The sequence below is a fragment of the Etheostoma spectabile genome, chromosome 16 (assembly GCF_008692095.1).
Source record: "Etheostoma spectabile isolate EspeVRDwgs_2016 chromosome 16, UIUC_Espe_1.0, whole genome shotgun sequence".
Lineage (NCBI taxonomy): Eukaryota > Metazoa > Chordata > Actinopteri > Perciformes > Percidae > Etheostoma > Etheostoma spectabile.
The window spans coordinates 4,942,003-4,960,722 of NC_045748.1; the positions used below are offsets into that span (position 1 = coordinate 4,942,003).

An 18,720-nucleotide genomic window follows, 5' to 3' on the forward strand; every position below is an offset into this window, starting at 1 on the left:
TGTGTGTGTAGGTGGTTGGGAGTGTTCACCCCCCTCACTCCAAGCATGATGGTGTTTTAACGATTCTGGCAGATGTTGTTGTTTTTGTTGAGAACGAGAATTGAGAATGAACTCACTTAAGTGTGAGATGGTGATCTGGGGAAATTACCTACCTTTCCCCTTCAAGGGCAAATTTTATTGGTGCTGTAAATCAGGAAAGGGCCATTTGTAAGAATTATGCTGCCATCTCTCTGCTGATGGGGTGTGAGATGACAGGTTATGCTATTAATTAATCTGCTGTTAAGAGGTGTGTTAAGCAATTTAATGTATTCATTATATGCTTCATCATTTTTTCTTTTTTATTAGTTAGATTAGTCAAATCGTTCACTCCCATTCTGTTCACCAGGATGGTTGCAGAAAGTAATTTTAAGTTTTTGCACCCTAATCTTCAAATGTTACAAAAACTATCAGAGAGAAAAAAAACACTAATGTGTAATGTAAAAATGCTAAAACTGCCTTTAGGAAAGACAATAACCAATATTTTTTACATTTGTTTTTTTAGAATATTTTTTTAGCCATTTTGGGCCTGTATTTTCACAGGATAGATAAAACACAAACGGGGAGATAGAGGGAATGACATGCAACAAAGGGCCGCAGGTCGGAGTCAAACCCGAGTACAAAATGCTATACCCATGCCATTTTGCTAGATGTCAATTACACCAATGCAGCAGTGTAAAAACAGAAGGCAGCTCCTGCTTGGACTGCCAACTCAGCAGCTGAGCAGTGCAGATTACAAATCTGAGCCTTTTGGAGATCAGCACTTCCGAAGGCATAATATGGCGTTAATCAATAATTGTCACAATAAGTATGAAAACCTCCATTTATATTTTATATATAATAAGGATTTTCAAAAAACTTGACTTGATCAATGACAAAGCATCTATTCTCAGAGTAGTCTACCATGTTAAAAGCTTATAGCTGAGTTGTAAGCTTTGTTTTTAGATTAATGGTTTGGACTCCCTGTTGTTCTTAACCCGGAGGCAGAACATCTGATCTATTGGGACAGAATTAGCTGCCTCCTGCTGCTGCTCGATCTGCTCTTCAAACATCTGTACATTCCCTGACTGTTTAGTCATGTGTTTACTCCTTAAATACTATTCTCTCTAAGTAACCCTGATTCGTTCTTTAGAAATTGTCTCCCCCTAATGTACAGTATGTAAAGCAAGAATGGACGGCATTTCAATAGAAAATCATCCTTGCATTAGCTTTGTCCCAACATTGACTTTGTACCAAACCTTGCCTAATAATATTCTGTCCAACAAACTGAATTTTGTTTTGTATTGCAGTATAGATTTACATTAACAGTGCCCTGTAAAATGTGTGATCTGTTAACATCATTACCAAACTGCAAAAAGGGCATTCCAGCTCTGGCTTGGTCTATTGCCTTCCTAAACATTTCTAATTCGTTAGCAATCACTTAGTTCCCCCCGGCTTGGTTCTACCAGCTTGTCTCCATTCCGTGCTAGACAATAATTGTACAATCAGTTTATGTATGTCTAGTATGAAAGCCTGGTCTCATGAAATGGTGTATGACTAACACTCCATTCTGTTAAGTCATTTTGCGTACACAACGCTTACATATCCGCACCAGGCTTTTGACTGTAAACCCATCCGAGTCAATATCAACGCTCAGAGAAACTGTGGAAATGAGGTGACAGATGATGTTGCTGTAGAAGAGCTTGAAAATCTGCTTAAAGATGAGCTCATGGTGGTGGATGGCCATCCGGACACCTATGGTCCACCCCGGAGATACTTTTCAGTACAGATACTTCACCATATAATGGGCAAAGTTGATAAACAATGAAGACAACATTGATTCCATGCAACCTCACAACATGATCAAAAGTCTGTGCTTTCATCCATGGTTTCAATTGAGAGACCCGTAGTGGTGGAAAATTACAAAATACATTTCAGTTAAAATGTAACCCCATGGTGACCTGTAGTGTCTCACATTGACCTTTTGTCGGCTACTCTCAACTAAAATTATTGCTTAGAAAGGAGAGTAATCTGAAACCCAGAACGCTTATAATGTGTCGACAAAGCAGGTGTCACCAAAAGTGGTGCACTATTTATATGCCTTTCCACGAGACCATGTTGGATTTTAAAGTAACTGTCGACGGTTTTATTTTAACAGCCATTGTTTTCGAAATCGTTATTTCCTCCTGTTGGTCAAAGGATTAACGCACTCACCGCCACCTCCAATTTCTACACCATGGCAGGTAATAAACCCCTTGTTTATACCAACAAGCTTTCACACAAATCTCCTCACCTCTGGCACACTTTATCATAGCTGGCAGGGAATTCTGTTAGGCCCTGCGGCTGACAAATCCCTGCGTTGCCACATTTGGACCTTTCAGGCTCACATCCGCTGTGTTGCAGGGGAAAAAGGGTGAGAAAGGGCTGTAATATGTGGGCACCTTTTTAATGGATTTTTCATTTAGATTTTTGTCTTTGTCAGTCCATTACTCATTAAGATTCACTTCATTTCATAGTGTTTTCCAACAACCACACCTTCAAAGGGCTTCTCACTGGAAGTAAAAGAATGTGCAACTCCCAGAATGATGGTGTTATTTAGATTTAGCAAGGAGGATTAAAGGACTAGAGCCTGCTGAGATTTTCCATGAGAGATGATAATTGATGCACTGTAGTGCAACAACACAGCATAGTCTCTACCTCTAACATAATACACTGTGTGCATGTGGATGTGTATTTGTTGCCAAATTAATTGATCACACAGACACACACACACACACACACACACAGCACACATATCCGGCTGGCATAATAGCTTGCAATGCTTTCCCATCTGTGTTTTACATTATTTTAGCTCATTTAGAAGCAGCCAGCTCTTATGTACTGTTGAGCTTGGCTTATTAGTGGCAGTGTGGAGCTATAAGTGGCTGGGTGGTGGAATGAATTCATTTAAAATGAACGGTATCTCAGTAGTCTTAAGGGAAATCAGAAATTAGATAAAGCTACCTGCTTATTCCTTCTGGAGGAAAGTAACACATTACAGAAAGTATTAACTGGCTGGATTAAAGACTTGGGGTACAGGGATAAAGAGACATGTTGGGAGTCAGACAGACATGTAGGGACACAGACAGGCTACCCTTGCAAAAAGACTACAAATCAAAGCAGAAATCAAGCTATCAGGTCATTCCTCTTGGATTAAAATACTATACACATTATGGGCAGCAATAAACATGGTGCCAGACAAGGGGAATGAAAACATACAGTTGAATCATGGCAATGTCTGAAAAGCCCAAAAGGTCATTTAGAAATACTGGTGTTCTTCAGAATCCAATTCGAAAATTTTATTGGAATGGATTTTTCAAACATTGTTGGTTTAGAGAAACCGATGATTGTAGTGTTTGGTGTTTTAATCCCCCATTTCACCTTCCAGGCAGCGTTGCCTGGAAGACACTGGGATTAGGCAAGGGTTAGGGTGAGGTGTCTAGTAGTCAACGGTTGCAGTGATGCCTGGACATTGCTGTTGGGGGCTTAAAAGACCATTGAGTTATGATTACCTCTGTAACCCGAATGCATGCTAATATATGGGAGGCACAAGCTTCTCAACCACCTTTCTGGTTTCTTGTACATAAAGTTAGGCCAGTCTTGCAGCAAAACATGGACACTACTGAAATGGCAACAGTGTAGATGGGATCAAGTCCCAACTATATGGCTGAGGTACATTGCCTGGGTAAAAGAAATGTTAAATGTGGGGACACAATCCAGAGTGTACTTTTTATTACACTTATTTTTCCCAGGTTGAGAAGAGATGGGGCTCTGAGATAGTCCCAGGTTCTTGTCTTTACCTTCAGCTGGGAGAGTTCCAGGCTTGGCAAGTGGTATCTTATTTTCAGAGTAAAGCACTGAGGTCTGCAGCTAAGGCAGGGTGCAGCTGGATTTTTAAGGCCAGGTGGGGCGATGATGAAAGGATCAAACTCCAGATGGCAGACAGCACCCAGAGATCCTTCAGAGTTAGATAGCATTGTGGGGGCAAGCAGGGGACACTGGTGATGAAAATGACAGCTGTCTAAGGACAAGTTGGCAAACCAGCAAAGACACAACCTGTTATGTCTTAAATATGCAAAAAAAAATGTCTAAATGATGAGGCTAAGAGGGAAGCCCAAACTTAGATGAGGGGTTTGTCTTGCTTTAACCTGGTCTGAGCATCGTGGTAATAATCAGGGAGTTTGGATTGCTGTCACAGATGCAGACAGAAGAAGATAGAGACAGTCATGGGAAGTGAAATATAATAATTTATAGACTAAGAAGACAATAGTTGGGTGTGTAACTTTGTGGTAGTTATTTAAAAAAAAACTTTACATTAAATGCCACGTGACACAGGTAAAGGTAAAAGATCTTTCATGCACTTTCTTCCTCCTTCCTCTATGGACTGGTGCCAGATCAGTTTACAGTCTTAAAAAGCTCCCATCTTTAGTGGGATTATAATTCCTGGAACAAACTGAGGTTAAACCCAGATAATGCATCACAATATTGGGTTTCCACATGGGCCCGCATTCCATCTTGTGGGTTTATATTAATCAAATGGTGCCTGCAGTTGTATGATTTTCCTGTTTGTTTTGGTATTTTTGTTTTGCTTGATGAAACCAAACTCAAGCATACGTTCAGCCAGAGCATCCACACCACGACTGCACACTTTATTATACTGCATATAGTTATTCCAATCAACCTATCCTAAGAAACACTCTTATAAACTCACACCAGATGGCATGGGGAGTGGATTTTGTCTCGTGTCTGCAACCAGATGACCTTTTTTCGCGACACTTTTCCTGAGAAAGGGCAATGCTGTTTTACATCCTTTTTTGAAATCAAAATGCAGGGACTGTGTACAATTTCAAGTTGAAGAACAATGTTTGTGATGATTGGGGTTCATGTTTCCCATCCCAGTCAAGTAAGCCATTGTTGACAGTGGTTGTATTCTTGAAGTAAAATTACATTCAAAGCACTTTTTATAGAGTTCAGGCAGAGCGTGGGCTGAACATTGTTCTAGGCTGGTTGTGGTTGTGGCAGTGCACCTTTTCCTTACATTTTGTGACTACACTGGCCTCCACATGAACAAGCCCTACGTTTTTACAGGTATTTTCTGTAACTCTGATGGCAGGTAAAATAACAATTTGGCTCATTCATTCATTCCTCAAAGTAATTATAAGTATAAAGTAAATCTGTATGGTGACAAGTAAGAAGAATCCATGTTTTGGTTTAATTTTTCTGAAACGTGAGTTGGCTATCACTACAATAAGATTAAGGGCCAACCAACCCTGCCTAAACAATCCTTAATTTACCAATTAATCAATATACTTCTGGTCTGGAGCTTCGGCGCTGTTAGGAGGCACTGACATAGTGTATTTTAGCTGAGTTGTGTTGGGAGCATACTGAACATGCAAAACAAAAATGTTGAAAGGAATTCTGCTACAGGAGCAGTTTAAGTTTAAGTTTTAACAGCAATTTAACGGCAATTTGTAACACTATAATTCATTCCCCCTAAATGCATTTAAAATCATGCAGTAATGTTTGTCCTATTCTATTTGGCTGTAGCTTAAGAGCACCATTTTGTGGAAATAAATGCTTTTTTTTTTTTGCAGACAGGTGTTAAAGTACCTTGCATAAGGAGGAGAAAATGAATGCTCATTTATACCATTTATGTTCCTTTCTTCAAAATTTAGAAACTAATTGCCGATTAGCTTTGACAGTACTTTGTTACAGACTCTAAATCTTCTCACTGTGCTAAATGGCTTCTGTGCCAAATGGTTTCATGCCTTAAATGAGAAAATTTAGTGCCCAAATGTGACTCATTCAATGCCTGACTGAAGCCAGAGCTGCACTCCTCCACATACCTGCACAAACAGCATATATGTTCACACACACACACACACACACACACACACACACACACACACACACACACACACACACACACACACACACACACACACACACACAGCGACAGAAATTCAATATAGGGCCTTTGATTAATTAAAACCTGATGCCTTGTGATTGCTCATCATTGAGAGAGGATGGGGGAGAAGGAGAGAAAGAGGAGTTAAGATGAAAATAAAAAAGGAGACAGATAATAAAGTGGAGGGGAGATAATGAATGCGAGAACAAAATTAATAAGTTGTTTACCTTAAGCCAAATAATCTGATTAGATAACATTGTGTTTTCTAAAAAATGAATTTAGTAGACATGCTGATCTTGTGATAAGTAGAACTATTTTTTTTCTTTTAAAGTCATTTGCTATGAAAAAGGCTTTTAGCACATTTAAAGTAGAAAATAAATGGTAGAAAGTGCAAAAAAACATGAATCCTCATGTGTGACTGTAATGACTCTGGTGGTGTCACTGACATGTGTGACGACTATAATTACACCAAAGAGCACCCTCGTGGACATTATTGCTAAAAAGGGACATTGTTCAGTCACATTGCTCTCCATCTCTTCATCTCCCTCTTTCTCCTCCATGCGACTCTCCTGGTGTAATAAATGATAATTACTGATAATTGTTTTGTTTTGTACAGTCAGCACTCACAGCTGGACATAAGGGCAAAGTCATCATTTTGTGCTCTCTGTCTCACTATCTTCTTCTCCTGATATTTGTCTGCATTTCCTTTTCACTCTCTTGCTCCTCTCTTAATTTACCCCAGTGGCAGATAATCTTTGAAGCTACACTAACCAGTACTGTTATATTAACAACAGATGAAATAACTAGATGTGATGTGAAAGTTGTCTTCACTGTGACAAACCCAAAGAGAATTATCACCAAACTCTGCAGTTCTCCTCAGCTTTACTGAGCATTTTAAAGTTACATCGTTTAGCTCTTAGTTTGGTTCAATCTCATCACTTATACCAAACTCATTTCCAGCAGCAGACAGTTGTTTTCAATGAAACATCATTGTTAAATGCACTATATTCTACTAGTTTGGGGACAAAGAGGAGAATTTATCAGCTGCGGAGCGTTTTTTATTGTTTTAAGGGGCTGGTCATGACCAAAACTGAGAGTGAATGTTAGGCATGTATTTACTACAAATAGGACTTTAAATGATAGGTCCATGCCTGCTGCATTTGTAGACAACTGTTTGCCACAACAACTTAATATGGTGATAACATTTCAATATTGTTTTTAGAACTTGTTTTCAATGGGGGAAAAAAAACAATGCTGCTTTGAAGATGCACCTATTTTTCAATATTCATAAAATAACCTTTATTTCTGTAGTTCAGCCAGTCAACACACGCAGAATGGATTATTATGTATATGTGGAATATTATCCATATGTAGTGTCTGGGCTCTGGGCTTGTCACTCACCACAAGGAAACACCAAGCTTATTACATTGGGAAGTTGAAGTACCGTGGGAATGCAGTTGTTGCAGGAAACGGGATTTCAGCCTCTAGCCCTCAGTAACGCTATTACTGTGCAAGCCACAAACATCATTTGTACGGTTTCCATGTAGTTACATAGTCACTGATATGTTCATAACCACTACAGTGCTCAATTACCTATTTTTGAGGGGGACATTTTTTGTTGTGAAGGCATGACCTTTGTGATTGACTCTTCCAGGCTTTTGGTGAGCAATCAATGGAAAAAGAGGTAGGTGGCAGTGCAAACTTTAAATTTAAACTGTTTCTTCACAATGTCTGAGTTGAAAACACATCTTGTTGTCACGTAAGGGCCCTGTTCACATTGCACAGAAATTGTAATTGTATATTGTGTACCTGCATCATAAGCACCCTCATTATTGGCCCCCATTAGTTTTTGTACAACATACAAACCAGTTCATGAGAATGCATTGAGAGATGATAGAGAGATGGTGCATAGAAAGACAGGATTAGAAGGAGAAAGGGAGAGAGAGAGACAAAATTATAAAGGACAGACAGACTGGCAGGGTGAATAAGAAGAGAAGGAGGAAGAGGCACTCTGACAGGAGAGACTTTGCAGATCAAGCTGGAGCCTTGAATATGTAATGGGTTTATGATGGATGGTTTGTCCACAACCACATCAACTATGTGTTACTTATGCATGTCATTAACTCACTCCATAGAGAGGAGTCAAACTGTGGCGCAAAGCATAAACACTTATGATGAATGATAGATGGACAGTATGACAGGTAAATAGGCAGGCAGGGAGACAGACACATAAATATGCTGGCAGACAGAAAAGCCATCAAATATGAGACAGATAGGGAAATTAAGATTAAGTCAGACTAATATAATAGCGCAGCACATATCAACAATTTTCAAACAGGCAGACACTTAAAATCATGCATTAAGGCATTCTGACCAAAAGATTTGCTTAAATCCAAAAAGATAAACACTATTTATTTGCAGCCCAGTACCCCAATTAATGGGGAAAATTAGGGTATTATATTAATTACATTCGCTAAGAATGCAGTAATGTTCTTCAAAACCAGATGGATTAAAGCAATTATTGCTCATCTCTCCACTGCATACTGGAGCACCTTCTGTTTGCTTTGGAACATCCAAATTACTTAAGCCCCTCCCACACCCCCCAAAAAAATAAAACCTACACCAACATTGCGCTTTCTACAAATGTGTCCCTTACTATTAAAGTTAAAACAAAATTATAGAATTGACGAAAAACATAAAGTAAAATCCATATTATCTTAAAAGTCCCATGGTATGAAAATTTCATTTTGTGAGTTTTTTTAACAATAATGTGTTCCCCCAGCCTGCCTTTGGTCTCCCAGTGGCTGGAAATGGCGATAGGTGTAAACCGAGCCCTGGGTATCCTGCTCCGCCTTTGAGAAAATGAAAGCTCCAGGAGGCCAATCGGAATCTTGCTCCTTATGAGGTCATTTGCCCGCCCAGAGAATTTGGCCCACCCATGAGAAAGAGACATGGCTTTAAAATGAGCAAAGTAACAGTTGGTTACCCCCCCCCCCCCCCCCTCCTCCACCTTGCCCCCCCCCCCCTTTCCTTCTCAAAAGCTACACACTCGAAAGGGCACATCCAAGGAAAGCTCCTTATCACATTCCGGACTGGCTCTAGTGGCTATAATTCTGCACCAAGGCTGAATTTTGGGAAAGAGACTTCAGCTATGGTATTAGGGGACCACTAAGGCCTACATAAAAGCATCCACAGAGCACCATATTATTGGACCTTTAAGTCGTTTTCTCATGTGAACTTCAAAAAATGCCTGAGAAATCAGGTGGAAATATTGTGGTGAGGGACGATGCCGGGGTAGAGCCCAGCCAGTTTGGTTTTGTTAAGGCAACAAAAACTACTTGGTTAAGTTTAGGGGAAGACCTTACCTTGCACGGCAGCTAGATGTCACGATATTACGCGAGAATCTATCTTGGCAGGCTTTAAGTAATGCATTTTTGTCTGAACTACAAGCTAACCAAACCAGTCAGCATCCGGTTAGGAGCTACTGGCTGCTAAGAGTGTGGTTTAGGTGTGTGTGACAGCCGCAAATGTTTGTTCAAAACTATGAATACAATACACAGATGGTTCATCCATTCATTCTGTCAGGTAATTTTTGAAAAAGGTGGTGGGCAAATGTCTAAGTCACACATTGTTGACCCAACTTTCCACCCGGCCTACCTCTCTTAACACCTTTTGTGATCATAAAAACATTGTGCTACTTTACGAGCGCAGTCATTAGGACAGTCACTGCAGTAAGACACAGGTTGTTTAAGGTGTTGAATAAATGGCCACTTTTCTGGACAGACAGAGGCAAATAAGCCAACAGAGATGGAAAACTACATTCAGAGACAAAGAATTAAGACAGGTAAAAGGAACTGACAGGCATAACCCTAGTTGACCTCTGCAAAACCAGACAATGCAACTCCGAAAAAAAAAAAGTGTTTTTAAGTCATTACTAAGCTGACAGCTGTTTCAGGATTTCATTCCTCTGTGTGGGATTCAGAGTTGAGAGGTTGACATGCTTCATGGGACAAAGCCTGTTTTCACTATGCAGCCTGACATCTTCCTCCTGCAGACACCCAACAGAATGTAGATACGGGAATTTTTTCACTTCCCGACGTTCATCATATCGTCACCCTAGTTGAAAAGGGAAAATGTTTCCAGTATTGAAGTAACCACAAAATGTGTGTCATTATTGAGGATTATCTATTTAAAGTAGTTCTGTAGCTGTGTAAATGACATTTTTCCAACACAAGATTTAAATTTGGGCCAGTGATTTTCTACCTTATGTTTATGTTGTAGCAGTCCGCAGAAACCAGAAACAAACTTAACATTGTTTTGCACTTATCTGTGTTTTCTTTTTACCCATTTTGGTGACATAACAAGATATTTTGCTATAAATTCCTGCAAATCAACTTCAAGTCAATATATTGGATAATCTCTTCAGTGGAAGGAAGGAATACAATTGTATGAAATTAAGCGGCTAGGCAAACATATCTAAAATTTGTATCACAATAAATGGTCACATTAATCTTGATGATGATAAATATAACAATAGATTCTTTTCTTTTTTTACATACAATACATCACACACATCAAATTACACCATAAAGATTCTAGTCTGTGAGCTCAGTGGTAACTATCAATAGTTATATGTCATTGTTTTTTAAAGTTGGTTTGCAGTTATATTACACGGGATTCTGACAGTTTATTTACTGGGAAAGTTACCTTTTGTTTATTAAGATAAGCCACTCTTTGGATTGGGTCTATTTATCCTATAATCATATCTGCACGTCTGGTTCAGTTGGTTATCCACAGGTCGGTTTCAGGTACATAGAGATCTCTACTCTAGATTACCACTTTGGTACGTTAGAAAAAACTTACAATTACTATCTTTCGGCCATCAGTTTTTGTGGAAGGGCTTAGCTAAACTCTTAGGCAAGGCGTAAGAAAGGTGATATTTCAGGGTTGAACCCCAAAGTAAATAGGTTTGTGTGTCAGCGTGATCGTCCTATTGTCTCCCAATGAATGCTATCGAGCTCCTTATTGACAACCTCAACAGGAGCATAGATCAGTCTAATCTATTCATCCACTGATTAACACATGCTTATAGCAGGCTAAAACAAGTTAACATTTTAACAGTGATTAGCCCCACATCATCTAAAGTGTTGCCATTATGTGCCTATCACTCTAAAATAAGACGGTACATGGCACAGAGTCTTCAACATTTTCTGCATTATGGACGCACAAGTGGCAGAGTGGTTTCAGAGAAGCAAAGAAGAAAAGGAACCAGTTTCCTCAGCGACCGCATCCTCAATGAACCAGAATACAATTCAGTCTTGACATTTTGTGAGGGGGACAAAATATCAGTCTTGTTATTTTGCATGTCTGTCCCAGAGGTCAACTGTTTTGTTTGGGACGTATTAAGCACTGAGGCTTAAATTTTGCTGCATTGACCCGTTGATGTAGCAGCTATTCATTACCAGTGGAGTGCATTGACATAAGCAGCTAATGAGGGTTTTTGCCAACACTGAACAATGGAGACTTTTAATAAGGAAAACCGATGGATACGGGTGGAGAAATGTGCTGGATGAGGGATTGTGCTGTGGGAGCAGAAGATCATTCATTTCATTAAAAAATAAAACAAGACTTTGGGGAAAAGTGTCTTGTAGTTCTTATTTTACTTCCTTCACGCTTTTGCCTTCCTATACAATTATGTTTTTTGACATAATTCAACAGCTAAAATATGGATTGATGCAGAAGCATCAATACATTTACATTTCAACTACTCCAGAAGCCATAAGCCAGTATGAGTATCTGCATGTGTCTTGAGTGCTGAACACAGTAGACACTTGTTAGCTAAATATTATTTTGGTTATGTAAACATCCTTTTGTCTTAAAGGAAAAGGAATTTCCAAGGCAGATATTTACTTGGGACAGTCAGTTCTTCCACCCAATATAGTCCAAAATCTATATCTGCATAGCTATTTGTACTTGTAATTGTAGGCCACAGAAGTAATTAGGTTATTGTTGTTTTTTATTGACTCACTTTTACTCACAACATGCTAACCAACAACATAGGATTCCATTCACTATGCTAAGCTAACTGAGACAAAAAAATGCGTTGGCCCACCTATCTACAGCTAGGGGAGACCGTGATAAGCCCTATTTAAAAAAAAACAATGGTGTGTTCCTTTAAGGCCAATTCATGTTCAACGCTGGACACATGTACAGATGCAGAAGGAGCCTTCTGTCCGTACTACCGTAAGACACGACAAAGACATTTTAAAAATGACAGAGATAGGTGACTTGGTAGAAATTACTTACTTCACCCAGGTACAGGAACAAAATCAGAACAGCTGGAATTTAATGTGACTTAGACAGAAGCAAAGGAAAGTGAAGGTCTGTGTGAAACCCATTTATTCCAGCCCCCGCCAGTGGATGCATTGCTTAAAGGGCTGTACTTTAGAAAATGGGTTGGGATTGCCTCCACACGGCTCTCACAGATCATTACCCCATATGTGAAATACCGATGTTTTGTCACCAAGCCAGGCCGGCTACCAAACTAAGAACAGAGAAACTCTGATTACAGCACACTAACACACACACACACACATTATAATTCTTTGCTCAGGATGCCATTACTCCAAAATATATTCATATAGCAAATGTTTGTTTGCTGCTGTAATTAATGTTCTGGATCTCCAGTACAGAACCTTGGAAGTGTGTGAGCATTGGCGTTTACATCATTTGAAATGGATGTATCTATTTTGTGATGTAGAGGGAGCATAAATGAGCATTTATATTGATTTATCCACAGCTGTGAGTGTGCGTTCATGCAAAGTACTCTGTAGTGATGGTTGTGTACACAGGGATTCATTTGGAAAGGTGTCTTTACCTGGTCATTGACTTTTACCCATTTTCAATAAAAGTCAACTATCTTTATTGTTATTGTATAAAACAAAACAGCAAATCCTCTCCCTAAATTGCGTAATGCAAAAGTAAATGGAAGAAATGGATAGAATTGATTAAAAAAATGAGTAGCTAACAATAAATACCTTTGGTACAAACACATTGAGGCCTATGACCCCTCATTAAGACTCTTTTTTTTCCCAGTGTGAATGTGCACTGCTGTAGAGATCACCTGACGTGGTCAGCAGTCTACCCAGCTGCTCCTCTTTCACAATCAATCCCAGATATTATAAGGCCCATTTTTCATCTGTGTCTTTCCTGTTTTTAGCAGCAGTTGAATTATTTCTTTTTTATTGCTATTTTCTCTTAACGTTAAACAGCTATGTTCTATATATTTGTATCTGTGTGTATTGTTTATTTCATATTCATTTTCAATATGTTTGTATGTTTGTGTAGCTTACTTTGGCAATAAATGCTGTTCTGATTCTGATTACCTGCTTACAATACTGAGAACAAATGTGTTCAACTGTTCGGTAAAACTGGAAATGAAGAGTGTGAAATATATATATTATATAAAATGCTAATGAAAGTAACTATGTACCCTTTACATTTGAGGATGGGGTGCGCTGAGCTTTTAGTTACTGGTAACAAGTTTGAAGTTGATCACTTTTTTCGGAGATCTTTTGATTCAAGTGAAAATCCCATCAGTGCGTTTAATTGAGTTTGTGGAAAACATACACATCATGTACTGTTCATATTCCAAACAGTTACACATGTTAGGACAAAAGCTGCAAACCATAACAAAAGCAGCTTAAGACGTCACACACATATTTTGTCTAATTTGTTAGTTTTAACGTTCACTTTGGTAGCCAATATGGGTACATTTATTGGTGTTTTGTGTAGTCAAATCGTCCGATTGTATGTATATGTAATGCAGTTCATCTCCTACACACCCATCGTCCATCTCAGACATGTGTTTTCACTTATGGCCTGATTAGACCTCCTCCGAACTGTGTGACCATGCACAAACTGGTTCCTCCATGTCTTTCTCTTTGATGCAGTTCTTAGGATGGGAAAACCTCATTTATCTGTATGCAGTGTTTGGTGATCTCAATAAAATTCTCACTAGAGTTTCAATTAACTTCAATCCTGAGGAAGAAGCAGGACTGGTGATATGGGTTGCACTGTTTTCATATGTTCATGAAAGGAAACTACGAGCTGTGTTTAAGCGGGATGTAATGAATGTATGAAAAGGAGACATGCTTAGAAGGAAAAGGAAACTCCAAAACATTTCTGAAGATGAATGTGTTTTCTTTCAGCTTTAGAGTGTTGCTGCCATGAAACAATTAGTTAAATAAAATTCCATCTCTCTTGTTCAGATACCTTATTGCCAGTCTCTTACTCTAATTAACTCCAAATCGCTTGTACTCTCAGCTTGTCCACACTAGTAGTTATATGTTTATTCTTATCATGTGTCAAGAAGCAGACAACAAACTTTGGTTTTAATGCCAATGTAAAAGTAAAGTCGACCCTCATCTTAATATCGATACTAAAGTACATCAGCGCCATTCCGCTTTGCAAACCCTACAGTTAAAGTTTTCTGAACCTCTGGAAAGTACAACCCCTGGAGCAGGGACTATTTTGCCCCTCAAACTATCCTTCAGAAATTGGTTTAGTCCAAGTGGTTCCACCTGCTGAAAGGCAGGTTTGGGTCATTAGATCCTTGTTTTTGGTCATGCGGCAAAGTTTCTCCAATGGAAAAACACCCTACAAACCATATAGAGAAAGGAGGTAAAGAGATGTACAGAAAGAGATAATGTGAAAGAATGAAACCATAGACCGTTAATATAAGTGGACAGAGCATCCGGTTTCGAAAAGTGCAACCACTGCGGAAGTAACTTAAACCTGCATTCTATCTGAATTCCTGCAGAGGGCGACACGCGTGGTTGCAAAAGAGGTTGGTTTCAATAGAAGTCTATGGAGAAATGAGCCACTTCTCACTTGATTTATTACCTCAGTAACACTCTTCATAATGAGTTTATGGTCTCGATCGCTAGTTCTAAGTATTCTGCAATACAGAATGATGTTCATTTTTGAAATTACGGTCTCGTTGATTTAAAATCGGCAATAAAGCCGGGTGTTTTAGGGCGTGGCTATGATGTGATTGACAGTTTCTCGGCCTGTCAATCATGAGAGTGTTGCAAAGGTTGTCCACGGCACGTGAACTCATTTTGGGGTTGACTAGTTTCATCGCTGTGGCTGTGAAACTTTGGTCGGATAATAATATCTTGTTCAGCGGTCGGTTGCACGGCAAGACACTCAAAGGAATCGGCAGTTCAGTTTTTCCGGTAAGTAATTATATTTGTTTTATACAGTTTTTCGTTAGCCAGCGTTAGCATCTCAATTATATCGTTAGCTAGCTTCTAGATTGCACCTTGCTAAGCAAGCTAGCGGGCTAACTAATAAGGCTAAGCAGACCGTATAAACGCATGCAGTCTATGTATAAACGTATTAAAATATATTTAATGTTACAGTCGAATACAGAAGGTATGCACCGATCTCGCCTGTGATCTGTTGATCTGTAATAGGTGGTATTAGTGCTAATCGATGCGCATGTAATGGTAACGTTAGCTTAAAATCAAAGCCTGATGTAGCTAACGTTATATTGCAAATTCATAAACCCTATTAGCACGGGGTAAGATCATCGTGGAACAGCGTGTGATTCAGACATAACCCCTCATATCTTTGTGTGGCGGATTTGTACGTCAAACGTAGACCTGCTTTTGAGTCAAATATATGTATCCCGAAAGTCTGGGCAACGTTACCCGGAGGCGGGCGAAAGACGGCCATGGCGAGGCCTGCACACCCCACCCCAGTCGGGGCTGCGGATCTTTCTGGGCGAGAGGTTACAGGCACCCTGTCCCCCTCGCCGCGGCAGCACCCACCCAGCATCACCATCACCACACGGACTAAGCTGCGGGAGGGAGCGCGTTGACTTGGAGACGGAGGTCTCCGGGTGGGGGAGTGGGTCAGATTGTTAGCGATAAAATGGCGCACATGAAACAATTAGACATTATTTTAAAGTTACGTTGGGGTATGACATTATATTAATCTATTAAATATACATTTCAATCATTTTCATTACAGATGCATACAGCAGATGTGGTGCCTTGTTAGTGTAAATTGATAGTATATACACCTTTGGGATGTGAGTTCTAAATGCACAACATGAATTTCTGTCCTAACAGACTTCCTTTTGATGAGGCCAGGCTGAAGCAATGGTTGGTGAACATGAGGAGAGAGAGACCAGCAAATGGAACCACGAAAAGTCACGTCTGCTGTTCACACTTTGAGGAAGATCAGTTTTTTAGAGACAAGCAGGTATTATTAATTTAAATAAATAATTTAGTGTGTGTCTCATAAATTAGCTCATATATTAATATAATTAATTGTGATCTACCGTGCCTTAACTACATGTTTGTCTTTTACTGGAACTACAAAGGTATCCACACTGAAAACTGAATGAGCAGAGCCTCCAGAAGGAAGACGAGGTGTATAGAGCCTCCAGAAGGAAGACCTGGTGTATAGAGCCTCCAGAAGGAAGACCTGTTGTGTAGAGCGGCGTATTTGGTGCCATTTCATCTGGATGTGGAAACCAGAGCGTTGACCACATCCAAAGTTCTCAAATGTGTTCTGATTGTAAAAATGCCAGAAAATCATTTTTGGTTCAGCTTCTTCTGCTGGAAGGATGGACAATCTTTTGGCACTTGGTAGTTAGAGGTTCAATTTCTTGTGGTTGACTTAGTTTCTGCTGTAGTTTGAGAGGTGATAGTAGTAACATTAAGTAGTTTTGTGGATTAAAACTTTTATAAATATTAAACTGGAATAAAATAATTAATATACTCTAGCAGTCACAGGTGAAAGTATGTTTGGTAATTTCAAATAAAGGGTCTTGTATATTTTATGTATTTATGTACTGTTAGAATTAAATATTGACATGCATGTCCTATGGTTTTTAGTTTTCATACTTTAAAGGATTAACTAATGATTAAATCAATGTACCTGATACATTTGATTTAATCATTAGTTACTGCATTTAATAAGTTGTTTAATTCCTCTTTGCAATTTGTGATCATACGCTATGATTTTACATGCCCTGCACAGATTAAACAGCACCTAGTGCATTTTCAATTATCTACTAAAAATGTTCAAAATACACAAGAAAAGCAAGTATGGTAACATTTATGTGTATTAAAGCCAAAATAGAAAGACACTTTTAATCAATTACAAATTCTATAAAATTACCAATGTCTTCTTGTATGACTACAATGCTGGATGTTCCTATTATAGTTACTTCAGAAAAACAACAAATGTAGCTTTAGAAGGACCTTTATTTCACATTGAAATGGGCATCAACTTAAAAAAAAATACATTAACCAAACACTAAAGATTTTTAAAAATATATGAATTAAATAATGTAGTTCACCTTTTACAAGAGTAAATTCCATACATAAAATACTGCTGTGGGTTAAGGTAAAGGCAAACTTAACTGTCACAAGACATGTCTGCATAATAAAGAGGTCGTTGAATCTCTCACACTGTTAATTACAGTAGAAATGGTTGACATTACAAATCACAATATAAAAATACAGCTTAACATTTAAATCTTACAGCACTTGTGCTATCATGCCCGGATACTGCAGGTGGGGGTGCTGCAGGTCCTCCTCCATCCCTGCAACAAGGTTGACGCCCTTGACATGTCTCAGGTCATTCCCGCCACAGTGAATAAGGAGGACGTCCGGGACAGCTCTTCCTTGTAGGGACTGGTAAAAGAAAGGGAGAAGTCTCTTCCACCGCAGACCAGCCAAGCAAATATTTTAAGCTATAGAGAAAAAGGATAAATGAACAGCACTCTTAATTACACACTATTTGAAAATGCTTTGTTACCTTGGCTTAGTTGTAAAAAAGTCTGATTAAAGTTTAATGTTATACAATATATAGCAAAAGAAAATTAACTAATACTATTGCTTATTTCTGGGGCATTTGGGGGGTGAACATGCCATTGTGGCTCTCAGCACTCTTATTTCTAAAAGAATGAAAGAATCATCAATTTCCATTTGAGCCCTCATATGAAAATCTATGCACACTAGTGGTAACTGTACTTCTTTTATCCAGGAAATACACATGAATCAACAACAGTCTATTGTTCTTTAGTGTAATTGTAACTTAGTAAAGGAGCTTATTTCTGCTAACATTAGCTCTTAACAGCATGTCAAGGTTAAATGCCCCAATATAGACTGACAGGGCAAACAGTAGCACATTTTTGTGCATTATGGTTATTACAGTTAGCCAACGTTATAGAAACTTGGTTATACATGTGCTAATAGCGTTACACAATGATAAGCATTGACAATCACCGTTTAGCATTTCGCTGACACGTTTAAACTACGAGAAGTAAACTTCGATTAAAAGAATTAACGTTAACATGTTTTACCATAGCTAGTTAAGCGGCAAGCTAACGTTCTATGTGACCATTAATGGTACACTTCAGATTGCCCGTTCCCTCACTTTGGCAATGTGCACTATATAAGGCACTAAGCAAGCTAGACTGTAGAGGACCACAACCCATACTGATATATAGTGAGTCAAATCTGATTATCTGACGTATCAGCATGCAGTTCTTGACAACCAGATTGCCAGGAAAGTGGTTAGCTAAGGTTATCGGTTAGAGCACGTGTGCTTACTCTAGTAACGTCAGTCAGATCCCGCCCATAGACTGTATATCCCGCCCACCGGTCAGTGGCTCCTCTCTCCCTCCGCTCTAAAATCGTCACATCCGCAACCAAGATGGCTGCGCCCATAAACGC

General features: G+C 39.1%; 2 long non-coding RNA genes across 2 annotated transcripts in view; both read left to right on the forward strand.

The window, feature by feature from the left end:
* Positions 1-3,544, forward strand: part of LOC116704367 (uncharacterized) — a 16,706-nt gene extending 13,162 nt beyond the window's left edge. The window contains exons 2-3 of the long non-coding RNA XR_004335666.1: positions 2,082-2,086; positions 3,408-3,544. This is a non-coding gene — a long non-coding RNA (uncharacterized LOC116704367). The remainder of the gene's footprint in view (positions 1-2,081; positions 2,087-3,407) is intronic.
* Positions 3,545-15,116: 11,572 nt separating this feature from the next.
* Positions 15,117-16,733, forward strand: LOC116704765 (uncharacterized). The gene is made up of 3 exons (XR_004335769.1): positions 15,117-15,201; positions 16,102-16,234; positions 16,356-16,733. It is a non-coding gene; the product is annotated as an uncharacterized LOC116704765 (long non-coding RNA).
* The last annotated feature ends 1,987 nt before the right edge of the window (positions 16,734-18,720 follow it).